Here is a 15,588-nt window from a genome sequence, read left to right on the forward strand (position 1 = left end):
ATACAAAAAGGCAAAAATATTTTTCATTATGCTTTTCAGGATGACTTCCAGGATCCCATTTTTGTGTTCTGTTAACTGCCATTTGCACAACACTGCAAAAACAGCAACATTACTACAAAAATCACATCACTGTACGCTTTCACGTGGAAACAATTCCATGCAGATTAAAACAGCAAAGGAAAATGTCATTCACTAAGGAGTAGCTCCTTCCCAATGAAAGGTAGATGTGCTGAACTTTGAAAGAAACTGTCTCAGAGTGAATTTTTCACACTTCTGTTTTATTTAGAGCTGTTCCTTCAACAAGAGATATGCCTCAGTAAACCTCCCACACCTTAGAATTCTGTGACATGCTTGTTAAAGTGTGACAAGTTACCAAACCAGCTAGCAAATGTATTCACAGGGGTATTACTGGATCCATACATGGGCCTTAAGGATAGTTACATCCATTTTAAGGAGACTTTACCCTACTGGAGTATATTTCACCAGATTTTTCTATTGAGAATTGGTCCCTAAAGACCTTGTTTCTGCTGCTGGTGGTTGCACACTCAGAACTAACCACAACAGCTCTGAAGGCGGCTTTTAGGTGCGAACTGCTGTCATCAGACAAGAGTCCAGCACCATGGTCCAAATACAACCTGGGCCATTCCAGAACCATTCTAAAAATCACCTCTTTCAAATACCCACTGTTTAAATTCCAGTAAGCCTCCGAACATTTAAAATTTCCATTTTCAGTATGTCTCCAGCACTATTCTAATTAGCAGATAGGCCACCATTACCTTATCTTTCTTATTCATACAGTAAAGTATTAAAACTGAAAGCATAAATCTTCTCTTACATTTTCATGGTATTTGTTTAGCTTCTGCACTCCCTTTGGCTTGGAGAATTATAAGAGGCTGAGTTTTGTTTTGTTTCCCAGGTCTGTTTCACTTTAGGGGCATATTAATTTTTGTCAGTGTTTCCAACGAAAAGAATTCAAGAACTATTTCTACAGTGGGCCACATTCCATGAAAGCCAGTAGAGAGAGACACACACAAAACTTGGATGCAACCCATCGGATCCTTTAATATCCTGTTTTCCTTTTGTTTAACCTACAATTGTACTGGGCTGCAAGTATGTCAGTTAAAATGATAAATTAGTGTGAATATTAGAAATGGACTTCTCCCAGAAACTTGTATTTGAATACTCAAATACTGTGGGGGACATCAGATCTCAGCCTCAATTATGGAACTCATTTTCTCACCAACACTACAATCAACTGAATTAAACTCCCTAAGGCCAAACGTTAGGCTTGTGTTCCATATCTAATTACTGTATATGCTATACAGAAGTACTGCTGCATAATTTGGCATAGAATACAACTTACAGGCACACCATATCACTAGTAAAATACTCTGCAGCTCTCACATACCTTTCAGGGTTGAATTTAAATTCCAAATAATAGAAGGAGTTATTTTGATGGAGCAGCTTCAGGATACTTGCAGAATTCTTAAGAGCTTAGACAGCTGCGTAGGCGGAAGATATCACCTTGTCACTTTTCTCATGCCGTTGATAATCATTGCCAGCTTGCCAAATTATCAATTAGCAGACACATTGACCTTACAAAGTAGCTTTCTCCCTTGCCTGTACTTTAGATAGATGGGCCAGAAGCTACGTGGCTTTGTACCTACCAAAGAGAACATTTGATTAAGTACCCTCTCTGGATTTTCAGATAAAGAAGAAACATCAGACATTTATAGATGCCATTTGTATTACCTTGTTAATGATTTTTCTTTTCACAGAGGCATTTATTTTTGCTCAGTAATTCCTTGGTACCATTAGCATCAGCCAAAGATCATAGTGAAATATGGTGACTAGAGTTTTTAGCAGAGTACTGTTACGACCCTTTGCAGAAGTACTTAGCCTCAGTTACACAATTGTATGTTGCTAACACCTAAAAAATTAGGGTGGTTTTGGTTTGGGTTGTTTTTTGTTGTTTGTTTTTGGTTTTGGGGTTTTTTTTTTGTTTTTGGGGGTTTTTTTGCTTAGGAGCTTATTCATCTGGCAATTAATAAATTGTGGAGTTGTTAAGCCTATCCCATTTACTATAAAGTTATTCCTCTTGGGAAAGAAAAAAACAAAACAAAAAACCACAAACACACACCTGGGCGTCTCTAGACAGTCAAGGTGACAAGTAAACCTGCAGCTAGAGTATGGCCAGAGCATGTACCACCTCCCCCTGAAGCAGCTAATGCTGCCCACAGACTGCCAAGAGAGTACCAGTTTCCTCTGGGCCAGTATGGTAACCCAACCATGGAGGGACACAAACAGGTATAAATCATCCTTAGGGGATAGGGACTACCACCCAAAAAACTCACTAGTTTCCTGTTCACAGTAAAAACAAGTCCTGATTATCAGCTAGTATCTCTCCACTTTGTTGTCCTTGTGCTGATCAGTGACCCGTTGAGTGTTCAGGCAAAAGACAGCTGTGGCTGTTCTGGGTGACAGTGGCATGTGCGATATAGAGTCATAATGCCCATCCCCAGTAGCCTATTGCTGGACACTTGATCCCATCACATCTGGGTCTGATGAGGCTGGCAACCACATCCTCACCAGGCATAAGGAATTCACATTGTACGTATGGAGACCTGTTGTTTGTAAATGTGTATCTTTCATGAGGAATAAACATGCAGACATTACTTCTAAAGGAACAAATACATACCACAAGGCCTCTTATGATGCCACAGTGCCAGACAGCCACCCTGGGAAGAACCCCAGATTTACAAAAAGCTCCCATTAGCTTCAGTAGCCTCTTACAACTGAGCTAATCTAGAGCAGCATATTACTCAGACCACACATTACACTTGCTTACGATTACATGGGATTGCATATCATACATATATGCATGATTTTGTATATTATTCTTGCTTTGTTCCACAGATAGATTTTGAAATATCAGGGATTATCAGGTCCAGTGAGCCTATTTGTTAAAGCACTTGTATTTCCCGAAACCTTACCTCACAAACTGCCCAGCTCTGGGCTGTCCTGAATGGACATCTCTACGTTTAGCACTATGAGGTAAATGCGGTACCTGGCTTTTCTGCCACATGCCTCCCCAGTATCACTCAAGCACCTGAAAGAATCTCTCATCTTATTTGGCAAAGGAGTTAATAAGCAACACGTTAAATGAGAAAGCAGCTTCCCCAGCATTACTCCACAAATCACTGCCCGGCTCTAGAGGATCTGGGTCTCTGAAGGGTTACAGCCACACATCCTGGAGATTAGGCACCGGGGCCATCCCTTCCCTGCTAGCACACACGGGTATCCAAGATCATGCAGTTATTACTGTTCTATAAAGGACAGACTATATTATCCTTAGCATGGGAATAGTAAGACAACTCCAGGGAAAGGCTGACCTTTGCAGCATGATTATTTCGGTGCATTAAGTCAAATTCATTGTGTTTTTTTTCTTTTTTGTTTCTCAGGCAAAAAAGGCTGATGGTGCAGGAAGAGCTAGAAAGGCCTTGCAGGAAATAAATATTATAAACCAGGAAGGGACCATTTGTTATGGGTGCTCACTTCAGTGCTGTGGTTCACAAATAACTGGAGTATGCCTTGCCCATCACTTTTTTTAATCACAATAATTGAAATGGGCTGGTAAGACAGTATAACAGTATTATGTTCTGCAAGCAGTAACCTTCTAAAAAAAAAAAAAAGTGCACTATTTTTTATGAAAACTATGCTAGCATTTCATTTCCTCCCCTCTTCTTGATTAATAAAAAATACAATTCAACAGGAAAGTTACTTATATACAACACCAATTATTACCAACAGGAAGGTAGTAATGGGTTAGGTGAGCAGTATTTTCTGAGCAGAAGGGTTTATTCCACAAGACCTTTAAGAACATCCTACAAGAGATGACATAAAACTTAATTTTCATGCCCCTTAATTGATAAAACATTAGGATTCTAAATAGATTAAGCAAGTCAGAATTTTTGAAAGGCCTGTAACCTTCTTCTTAATAATAATAATAATAGTAATAATAATAATAATAATTTGCATCTCCAGGCACAAGCATGCTGAAAGCAGAACAAAGAGTTGGCACATCATTCATCTGCAAGCAAAAAGGATCTTTTCCCATGTGTCCAGTGCATTATACCTTGAACTTTATTATTGAACGCAGAAAAGACTTGGCATGCTATTCATCAACATTTGGAAAGTTCTGGGTTATCTCCCTGATAAAATGATTGCATTTTCACGGCACCAATAAATTAAAAAATATATATCCCTGAGAACAGGCATTAAGAATTTTCCTGATTTTATGCAGTCATCTGGATATGAAGTCATGACACCAAGTAATTTTTTGCAAGTACTGTGAGAATAACCAGGAGGCTGTATTAACTTTACCACACAGTCTCATTACAACTTTCAAAGTACTCAGCACAATAAAATGATAGCCACCATGAGCTCTCCAGATCCATGGGATTGTGAACTGCAAGCATGGAAACTACTGCAGCCTGAACAAGATAGAAAGTTAGAGGGACGGAATAAGGAAGGAAATGCCTTTTGGAACTTGGAAGTTACTTACAATTTAATAATACGTCACCAGCACAGAGGACAGGCAGCATAACATGGCCTCTAACTGCAAAACAACATTCGGTCAAAAAAAAACCCTACATTTTGTACAAGTTTCTAAAACACGTATGAAAGCATGTATCCCTTACAGTCCAAATGTAAAACTACAGAGAGGCTTAAACCGGCTCCAAACTAAGCTTCATGCAAAACAAGGGTCAGGTTTGGTTGAAAACGTGCACTGATCTACACTGCAAAACCCTGGACTATGACAAGACCGGTAAGGGCTTTTCATTGAGGGGGCAGCAAGTTCAGAGCTAACCAGAGCGATGGGCAAATAGGGAGTTAGGGAACTTCAGGACCATCTAAGCATTTGGCTTCAGGAAGCATCTATATGGAAGTTTTGTAAACATATGCAAAGTTTCCAAAGTAGTAAAATTCTACAACAACTGTGAACAGAGTAAGTTTGCCCTTAGCTCTCCTCCCACAGCTGCAATAAGCTTATTTAATGCTACGTTTGCCACCATACCAATGTAGAGGATCACACAGATGGAAATCCTAATTGCATGGCTATCACCTCCCCCATAAAACAATAATTTGAATTCTCTAGATTCATTAAAGAATGTGTGCTGCTGACTGCTGATCTCAGTTATGTTGCTATTTGGGTCAAAAGAAAAAAGAAAAATCAGCTAGCTACATGCAGATGTCAGAGTAAATCCCGGTGAAATATGGCAGGCCTTTTGCACACTCCTATGTCTTCCATCAGCTTTCTGCTTTCATTTGACAACACAGTGGAACTTTTGGGAAGCAGAGATCAGATATCTTAATCTAGTTGAGATTTCAAACCTTTGCAGCAGGGACCGTCTAATGCAATACATAAGGAGATTGGCATACAAGCTGAAAGTACATCAGCATAAATCCTACTCCTCCAAGTAAAAATTATGTCATCACCATCATGAAATAGAGATAAACTTCCTAAAATGAACTCTTCCATCTTGAGCTGCTGTTGGATTTTGACTTCATGAAGTGTCCATCTAGGCTGTAAATTCCTCAAAGCAGGAAACATTTTATCTTCAGTAGTAAGAGACCGCCAAGCACACTGTCTGTGTTAAATAATATACACCCTGAGCAGACAAACAAGGCACATGTATGCATGCGTCTCCACCATATCCAACTAGATATGCTGTTGAACAATGGCCTAATTTAGGCAAATACATGAAAGTTTTATTATTTTCTATGCAACTTCCAAGTAATATTTCCGGCAGGACTTCCAAGCAATTGGCTTGTTCCCAGAACTCCTGGAAAACCCTTTCTCCTTCCTGCAGCATGCCAGAAAGTACTTCAGTACAGGAATGGATTCCCCACAAACTAAGCAGACAAAAATGGAGTACATGAAGAAAAAATCCTAAAAGTTAAGCTTACAAGACTGCACAATATTCTTCGAAAGGCTCTGATGAAGCCTTTTTGCACAATGGGTACTCGCAACCCAGATGAAGTAGGTGAAGCTTTGGATAAACTATTTATTTGATTAGCTGAAGTCAGGTGGAGTTTGAGGAATTTTTAATTTGCCATGGTTGTGGGAATCCACCACGGACATGTAGGAATGCCAGTGTAAAGACTGAAACTGTATCTTATGACATATCCTAATAGGTCAACATACTGGTTCCCTTTATCAACTGTCAAAACAGAGGTTCTCAGGGAAAGCCTTCTGAGGGGGGCTCCATGGTTCACCTGGGGCTAGGACAGCAAGCCAGGGAAAAGCTGTATCAGTGAGAATGTGATACAGCTCTCTCCCAGTTTAGAGCAAGAGTGGGAAAGATTTTTCTAGATCACACCACCACCTAAGACATCCCATTTCTGTCCTGATTAACTTGGCAGAAAGAATATGCAGCCTTGTGAGAAACCTTGGACCTACCTCAAGGGGGTTTGGGGATGAGCCTATAAGGCTTTTGAGATGCATCAGGCTTATTGCATGCATAGAGCAACTGTTTTGAACATAGTCAATAGCTCTCAATACTTCCAGAGCAGCTGACTCATTGCACAGAAGCTGTGCAGTCAGCCTGGTTTTGTGCCATGGAAGTGTCTACAATTTCCAGATATACAACAGGCTGAGGGCAGCACTGATCAGCAACTGGCCAAATATAGAAAACTCTCAGATTACGCTGAGGTTTTTGAGAAAGCAGAGAATGAAAGAGGGAAAAAGACACACCTAGGAAAACTCAGATGTACAGTAGCTGTAACTGTGATGTGACTTTTCTCGCTAAACGTTACAGCTCTGGTGGGTCAGAGCTTTCCTAAAAGTCATCTACATTTGGCTGCCTTTCAGAATTTGCATTCGTTATCATTGTCAGAGCAAACCACAAGGCTGCGGATAAAAACCTGCCTATCAGGTCAGCGATAACAGGGCTAAACAAAATTTCTGATTTATGTTCCTCTGGTCTCATGCACCTAGAGCCCAGCCACAGACCTTTAATTTGTGCTGATGGCACCTGGATTCCCAGCCTGTTTTGAATACCCAGGCCAGGTTGGTTTGCGAGCTCAGTAGAGATCCTATGCATTAAGTCCACCATGGTGCACACACTGCACACAGAACTGTGCAGAATGTTAGGCAGCGGCTATCACATCTAAGTTCCCTGGCTACTGCCCAACATCAAATCTGCATTTGTTTTCTCATCTCTTATAAATCACTCTTGAAGTCACTGCCAAATGAATGAAAGGGAACACTAAAAAACATACAGGAATGCTCACCACAGAAGCTAAACAAATCTTCACTGCAATTAGACCAAAGCAAGGACACACCCAGAACAGCTAGTAATTCCCCCAAGCAGGGCTTTTCTTGGTTGAAGAAAAACTGCAGAGAAAGAATTTCTTTAGAGAGGGCACCCCCAGTTAATTTAGCTTTCCCTTGTGTTGCCCTCCCCCCACGCCCCCCCCCCCCCAAAAAAAAAAAAAGAAAAAGAGTAAAGTTCCTAGGTTCTTGAAGCGCTCTGCCTTTTCACAACACTTTCAATTATTTAAACAATTCTTCATGCCCCTTCCACTAAATGCACTAAATGCAGTCTTTCACCCTTTCTTTTCTTCTTTCCCTGGTCGGTTTTTCCTGCTGCATGGGGCTCAGCTCCTGTATTTTCCAGGAAGAAGCCACTGGAAGCAGCTCCTGTGCTGGCCCGGCATGAAAGTGTAGCTCTCCTTTTAAGCTTTGTCTTTGGCCTAAATGCTCAGTTGTAATACTATTTGAATGGCATAATTTGATGAACACCACTGCAGTGTTCCTATATTTTAAAAACTGCATCAGAAGGGCTCTTCACACACCCCCCCCAGCTCCACAAAAATCAAAACCATATCCGTCAAAAATGTAAAATCATATTTATTTCTATGTATATCCATAGATCTCCTAACAGTTAAAGTAAAATTACTTCTCAAGCTTGAAGTTGAAAACAGATGACAAGCACAGCACCAAACATCTTGATAATGTTTTGGTAGCACAGCTAAAACCACTTATAAACAGTTTTTGGGATCCTTCTCTCCCACTCCTACATATTGAAAATTCTCCAAGCTAAAACTCCTGAAGTTCTCATCAGTCCTTTTTCCTGCCATTGCCCGGTCACATTGAAGGCTTGTTTTCTTTCAGGACAGCCATTCCCTGCTGTGCTTTTCCTGGTTTCAGACTACTTTTAATATTTACTTTAAGTTGCTATAGCAACAGGGAATCACAGATGGTAAGAGTTAAAATTATGCCACAGGAGACATTTATCATCATAGCTTTGTATAATGTGAGCTCTTGTTCTCTGAAATTTTCCCCATGCTGGACACTCCCCTGTTTATTTTATGATGGCTACGCTAATGAATGCATATGCCTAATGGATAGTATAAGCCTCTCAAATTTATCAGCACATGTTTGATGGGGTAGGGTAATTGCATTAACGAGCAAGTGGAGATGTTTATTTCTTTCCATTCCTCACCACTACTGAAAAAGTTAGATTTCTGATACCAGATTTCGTGCCTACCTCAGTCCACAAATAAATCACATTCATGTCAGTGGTGCCAAGTTACAAAAAATAATAAGGTATCTAGTATCATTGAGGTGACAGGAATCCAGACTGGGTTACATAAGATATGTGAGCACTTTATGCAACTATGACCCCTCGGGGGATCACGTACGTCTCCAGTAATCTGCTCACTCTAGGAAGGATCCAACAAAATATAAATACAGCCACCGCTATCATAGAAAATGTGGTATGCACCTGCGAGACCTGACCCTGAGAGGTGGAAAGTATTAGACCTGGGGTCACTCAGTGCATCGCACATCAGGACAACTTTCAATACCGACTTTGGAAAATACTGGCAATTGTTATTCTGCTTTTCATGAAGTTTGGGCCAGCTGAACCTGCTTTAGTCATCAGCAAGGTGCAAATATTCGATTACCAATAACACTTGTACCTTCTCCCTATAAGTTTTCAAAAGCTTGTTATAGTGGCAAGTATTCAGAAGTCATCAGTTTTCAGAGGCAAAGTCCCCTTCCAAAAAAGTGAAGTGCTTACCACTATCAAGACCACGAGAGTACAGCGTGCCAGCCTCCCCGGGAATCCCCACCATCACATCCCCTTGAGAGGGACAAGGACGATATACAGAGAAGTTCCTTGGGCCAACCCAGCTTGGTGAGTTACTACAGTTCAGTATCATACACACAAAACACAGGTCAAATTTTCCCTTTGGGATTTGGCAGCTTGCTGCAACACAGCAGCTCCAGGATGAAAAGGGAACTTTTGGTTCCTATCTCTCAAGTACCAGATAGCTTTGATTATGTTTAGTCTCCTAAGGATGCAGCAGTCAGAACGCTAAGTGAATTCCACAGGGTCAGCAACCTTAAAGATGTCTTAACAGATACCAGTGCTCACAGCCTTACTAGGCAACTCCAGCAAAAAATACCCATATACATAGACCAGGCTGGCTGCACTTTTCTAAGCAAATTACTTTCATTACCCAGTCACCACGACTTCTGTTCAGAGCTCACTGAGGTCTGACAGACAACACCACCTCCACAAACTGAGCTAACCCTACAAAACACACAACTGATCGCACAGTGGCCGTTTAGATGGCAAATGTGCTATTTAAGTACAGTATTTCGCAAATGCGTGCCAGTTTAGAAGTCTCTACATATGGTTACAGTCCAGCAGCAAACCTGCGACAAGGCAAAATCCACAAAATAGATCTTTATTCATCTCTTCATAGTAAAATGGTAACCTCAAGTGCTAAGGCAGAGTGTTCAAATAGGATGGCAGAGAAAGACGGAAAGGCTCAGCATGAAAAAGGGATCAGGTTAAATTCACATAGCAACAGCTTTGAACAAAGTTTATGGAAATACAAAAACTTATTTTTAAAAATAAACATTTAATAAATATGAAAATTTTCTCTGTAATAATATACTAGTTTAGATTCTAAAAGTGGCAAAAATCTGAGACTAGAAGTCTTAGTAGAATTCTGCTCACAATATGTACAAGTTGCTATAAAGTTAATGGCTTACAGTCCTCAAGCTAAAGTGATATCTGAAATGAAGACCAAATGCAGAGTAAACTCTATATAGTTATGCTAAAATGTGTAATACTGGGGTTTGTTCAGACCAACTACTGTACATATTGCTTCTCTTAAAAAGTTGTTCAAATTAGTTTTCATAAAATATAATGGAAAATGATTAGTCATTGCGAAGCTGGAAACAAATGATCTGGAATGGGAAGAATTGTTATTCAAAAGGCAATAGATGGAAAACCTAAAAAAAAAAAAAAAAATCTCATATACCTACAAAAAGGTCACACACAGGCTGATTTCCAGAACAGACAAGTTTGGGAGATACACACACTGCTTACTGGGATCAACCAGGGACAAGGGGAAGGAAAAAACACGCAGTGGACTATGTGGGGATCAGAAAAAAAGTGATTTTAAGAAAAAGACATGCTGAATAATCTTTACTGCTAGAGATCCACACAAAAAACAACAACAACAAAACCGAACAAAAACACCACCACCTAATGTTTGGTTTCCAAGTTAAATTTGTTTGGCATATAAGCTCAGTGTGTTATATTTCTACAGTTAAGAGTCCCTGGTAAAAGGAGTTGCTATTTAAAAGACTTGAAGCGTTTTCACAGAGACACTCCTCAAAAGTGAAACCACTGCCTGAGCAGGTAGCACAGCACAGGCAAGATCCTCTAAAGGGAACCTGAGCATCCCTCTGTGTAAAAAGCAAACAGCTCTGAAGGGGAGACCAGGAGAAGGAAACAAGTTACTACATGGAACAATTGCTCCCTTACCTGATTTAGTGGCAATTCTGCTGTAAAATGTTGCAAAGATTACACAGACTACCACAGGGAACTTCAGTATGACCACAAATGCTTTCAGAAGGCCTTCCCCCAAGACTAAATCAATCCTTTCCAAAGGCTCTCAGCCTTCCGTGGCTCTTCACCTTGTGTGCCAACTTGCATACACAAAGAACCCACGTAACACTCCAACAAATCAAAACAGTTAACCTGGGTACTTGCTCTTGCACTCAACAAGGCACTTGGTAACATTATTTCAGATGTCTACATTCTCATCCAGACTACGGTGAGCAGTTTTCTGCCTTCCCAAAAATCCAAGCATCTGGCTGCAGGGAAAACACATATATAAACATACCAGGCAGAAGCTGGTTCCATAATTTTGGGGCAAAGGTATCTGTCGTGTCATGCCTCAGTCCAGTATTTAGGCATAAAAGTAGCATGAGGTAATTCCTGTACTAAGTGGTTTAATTGGGAGTTTGAAAAAGCCTTTCATTCTGACTAAAACCAGAAATGTGAGATACTGGACTAATTTTAAAACACAGTGATGTAAACTGTACATGGTCTCCCTCTGTGATTAATATTTACACGTTTCATTCACGTACCTTTCCTAACCCTCATGGTGCATATACTTGTCACTGAGGATCCCAAACTGCACAGAGCAAGTACTCCTACTGTGCAGGCATTTTCAAAAATTAAAATAAAATTTTTTCAGGCAAACTTTAGAGTTTCCTGCCATATGCCTGTGACTTAGAGGAAGTATAGATTATAGAGCTTATCAGCCCATACATATGTTTGTATATATATATGTATAGATGAAGAAATAAATGGCAATTTTGGCATGTAATATACTAATAAGCAATTTAAGATATATTTTTTTCTTTTAGCTAGTTACTACGCATTTCTGACTTGAGAGACAAGAGGCCAAAGCCATTCCTTCCATACAAGGGGAGGGGGAGATTGCTGTTTCTAGGATCCGTTTTTCCCCTTAAAATGAGTCAGCTATGCCGGGGGGCAGGGGAGGAGTTGTGGTTGGTTTTTTATTTGGAGAGGGGATTTTGTTGAGTTTTTTGTTTTCTTGAGGGTTTTTGGGGTTTGGCGTTTTTTGGGGGTTTGTTTGCTTGCTTGCTTGTTGGTTTTACACACAGTTTACTCCAGGTCTACCAGGCTGACAAACTGGCTACATAGTCAGGTGAGAGCCCAAGCACAGAAGGCAGCATTGGCAGAAGATACAACACATGCATGTTGCCATCAGCCAACACAGGCTGGGAAACCAGCAGCGTGGCACAGCAAATGGCACTGCGGAGGTGGATGAGCAAGAAGTGTTACGGGGAACTGAGGAACCGTTTCACCCCTCAGCAGGAAGGTGACAAAGCTCACTCACCCAGAAGGCTAGGACCCAGGTAGTTAAACCTAATGATCCATCAGGAACACAGCCTGACAGCCTCAGCACAAAACTACTGACAAAACCGTGCTGTCCTTATCCCAGACTTGTCGAGACTACCCTAAACCCCACACTCATCCAGACCAATGACTTTAACTGTACATACAAAGCCTTCCTCTTCAAATAACTTTGTCAAAATGTCATCCTAGGAAGCTCCTGCTCATAGGTTTCCAAATCGGCTGCGGCTGTTCGCACTAGGAAGGAGCACACTGAGGCAACACACACAACACCAAGGAGCAGGTCTGCCAGCCCAGCTTGCAAGCTGGTGGCCAGGCTCAGGTCCCTCCACCTCGGGCACCCACAGAGGTTCTGTGAGCCACCTAAAGCCTTCAGCCCCAGTGACTCCCATGGGGCCCACAGCGCTGGCCGTGCAGAAGTGCATCAACACCATCGCCACTAAGGAGTTTTATTTGGTCATCAAGAAAGCTTTCTAATAGAAGTATAATATAATTTGCTAGACACATACATTGCTCCCTCGCTAAATCCAAACGGAATCTGTTTAACAGAACACAGTTGTCCAGAATGAGTAGTAAGTTATTTAGCCAGATTTTTCTTTCAGCTTGTTGAGGGATGAGGGGAACATCCCCACCACACCCAGCTTTCAAGAGCAACATGTAAGCAGCATTTCTTTGACACATTTTCACTTTAATTTAGCACATGCACTGAGTAAAAGACACTGGTAATGGTGATCCTGCCAAAGGCCCTCATCCAGCATATATTGAAGCCAAAAGGAAGACTCCCACAACATACAGCAGATTCTGAATAAAGGCCATCATGGCTGGACACGCGTGATACATCCTTTCAGCCTTTACTTGTTGAAATATAGGAGCTTGGGAAAAGGTTGCACAGCCCATATAATCTTTTTTTTGCAATTTTGCAGAACAGAACAGCTTAGTAACTGCTCTGCAAACACAATAAAAGTAATGTGGCCAAAGATATTGGTACTACATATGTTTTCTAAGCTATAAATAGAGCATGCTGTACATGCTTCCATTGCTTAGGACAACATCCTCCAGGGAAAGGCAGACTGACTGAAGAGGCCCCATTTTAAGCACTCATTAGTGATATTTTTTTAGTGTCCAAAGTGTTCAGGAAACTCAAGTTTTGGAAGTTTATTGCTATTAAAGTAGAACAAGTTCTTCCAAGTTTTGCTTCACAGTAGATTTCCCCCAGATTCTTGCCAGATGCAGCTGGGACCTGTCTGTGTCCAATACGGATGGTAACGCGTTTGTTCTCACTGATATCATGGAAAGGCAAAGGAGAAATTAAAACATAACAAAGTCACCCTGCCACCATACTTCAAGCCCAGATTACAGTACTTTAGTAGCTGAGAAAGCAGTTACTATGTCAAGATATACTTTAAAATCACGGTAGGTAGAAGCACTACAAAAATCCACATTTTAGGAAAACAAGGTATCGATTATAAGCTAACCATTGATTACATTTAACTTACAGCAGCTTTGTTGCTAGAATATTTCAGCAAAGAATGTTATAACTGATGTTTTTGAAGTTCAGAGGTCCTGTAGTTGCGTAAACAATGAATTCATCATTAGCAATTATTTTTCCTTAGTACATACAACTACAACAATGGTTTAACTCGAAGTGTTTTCATAAGCTGTCCAGTGTAGATGATCCCACTGAGTTAGACTATCCTGCCTTTAAGGTGTTATAACAGTATTTGTTGCACAGCACATTTCTTCTCTTGCTCAAGAACATGCTTCACTAGTAACGTACTCAATTCGTGCTCTGAATCCTCTTAGTTCTCTGCATTCAAAAAGGAGTGTGACCAAGATAACATTAATAGATCAGAATTGCTCACGATTACTGGGAATTTGAAATATGACTGTATTTTCTTTCATTTAGCAACACCTGCCCAAGAGAAGCCATTAAGCTACACTCAGTTAATGCAAACCAGTCTCCAGTTTTCCAAGTAGAAGAGGCAGTGTCTTTATCACAATTGGAACTATGAACAAGGGAAGGGAAGAACCTAGTGAACTACAGGTTTTTTTAATGCAAGCAGTTGTTTACATTTGGGATGAATCATCTTCTAGAATGCTAAATTGTTGGGTCAGCTCCGTACAATGGCATCATCATGGTGAAATAGAATCACTTATATTAAAAAGAGGATTGAGAAAACTGCTTTGCAAAAACTATCAAAAACCAGTAAAGTCAACTATGTGGCTCAGAAAGAACATAAACAGAATTGAATTTGCATATTTCACAATTTTCAAGTTTCCTGTGTTTTGAAGGCTTCATTGTGTATCAAATGTAACTGCAGTTTTCCCAATGAATTTGTTGCGTTTACTTTTGTTATCTTAAATATGTAGTAGCTGGTTTTGAATTTACTTTGTTATTTTTTTAAGAAAGCACATGGAATGGGGTGCAAAAGAAAAAAGTTATACACTCCAGGCTTGACAAGAGGGCAAAGAGCTACTGTAGAGTCACAGGGTCAACCCTCTGTCTGGGACAAGAGAAGTTTCAGCCACCCTAAACGTTCACACACCCCTGAAAGCACAGTCTTTTCTATTCCTGAAGCCAGCAACAATAAACAAGAAGCTGTATCCAAGGGTGGGAAAGGAGGATTGACTTACAGCAGCCACTGCTTAGTCCTGAGTACTTATTTGGCTACAATTCTCTTGATGCATCTGATGTTGTCCATTCACAGAGACATCGGCAGACTAGACAGACCACTGTCCTGATCCATAATCACAGCTCATACACTCCAGTGGAAACAAAGCAAGTCATAGCATAAGCAAGAGCACTACTGAAAGCCAGCTATTTATGGGTTATAGCCCACATCCTTAAACTTCATTTCCCAGCACCACCAAAATATTTGGAGCTAACATCAGCCCTCACTTCTTACTTCACTTGCAAATTCACTTCCCTTTGCACAGGGAACAAACATATCAGCACCTTCATCTCCCAATGTGGTCCCCAGCCACCAGCCAGTCAAGGGACAGCATCCAATAGAGCAGCATGGGCTGAGGGACCACCTCAGTCCTAGACTGACCAGACAGCTAGTGGGACAAAGCAAAAAAGTACACATTGAGTGCATGCTGCATCTGTTGCCTTGATTTGTACTATATATAAATGCTGAGTATTTGTTTTGTTTCTTTTTTTGTTTGTTTAAACAAAGAAAATTGAATTTGCCTCTTTGGCAAGTTTGGCTATTTAACCAACAGGCTTGCAGGAAGGCAGAGAGAGGAAGAGAGGGACTACTATCAGCTGCACATCCTACTCAGTGCATCAGCAAGTGAAGTTAAAAAAAAAAATCATACCTTCTTCAAA

At 40.6% G+C, this 15,588-nt stretch overlaps 1 protein-coding gene across 1 annotated transcript in view; it reads right to left on the reverse strand.

Annotated features, from left to right (window-relative positions):
• CALD1 (caldesmon 1) overlaps positions 1 to 11,160 on the reverse strand; it is a 246,248-nt gene extending 235,088 nt beyond the window's left edge. The window contains exon 1 of the mRNA XM_080391500.1: positions 10,854 to 11,160. The gene's annotated coding sequence lies outside the window, so the exon portion shown is untranslated. The remainder of the gene's footprint in view (positions 1 to 10,853) is intronic.
• Between the last annotated feature and the right edge of the window lie 4,428 nt (positions 11,161 to 15,588).

This window comes from Falco punctatus, assembly GCF_963210335.1.
Source record: "Falco punctatus genome assembly, chromosome: 6".
Classification (NCBI taxonomy): Eukaryota; Metazoa; Chordata; class Aves; order Falconiformes; family Falconidae; genus Falco; species Falco punctatus.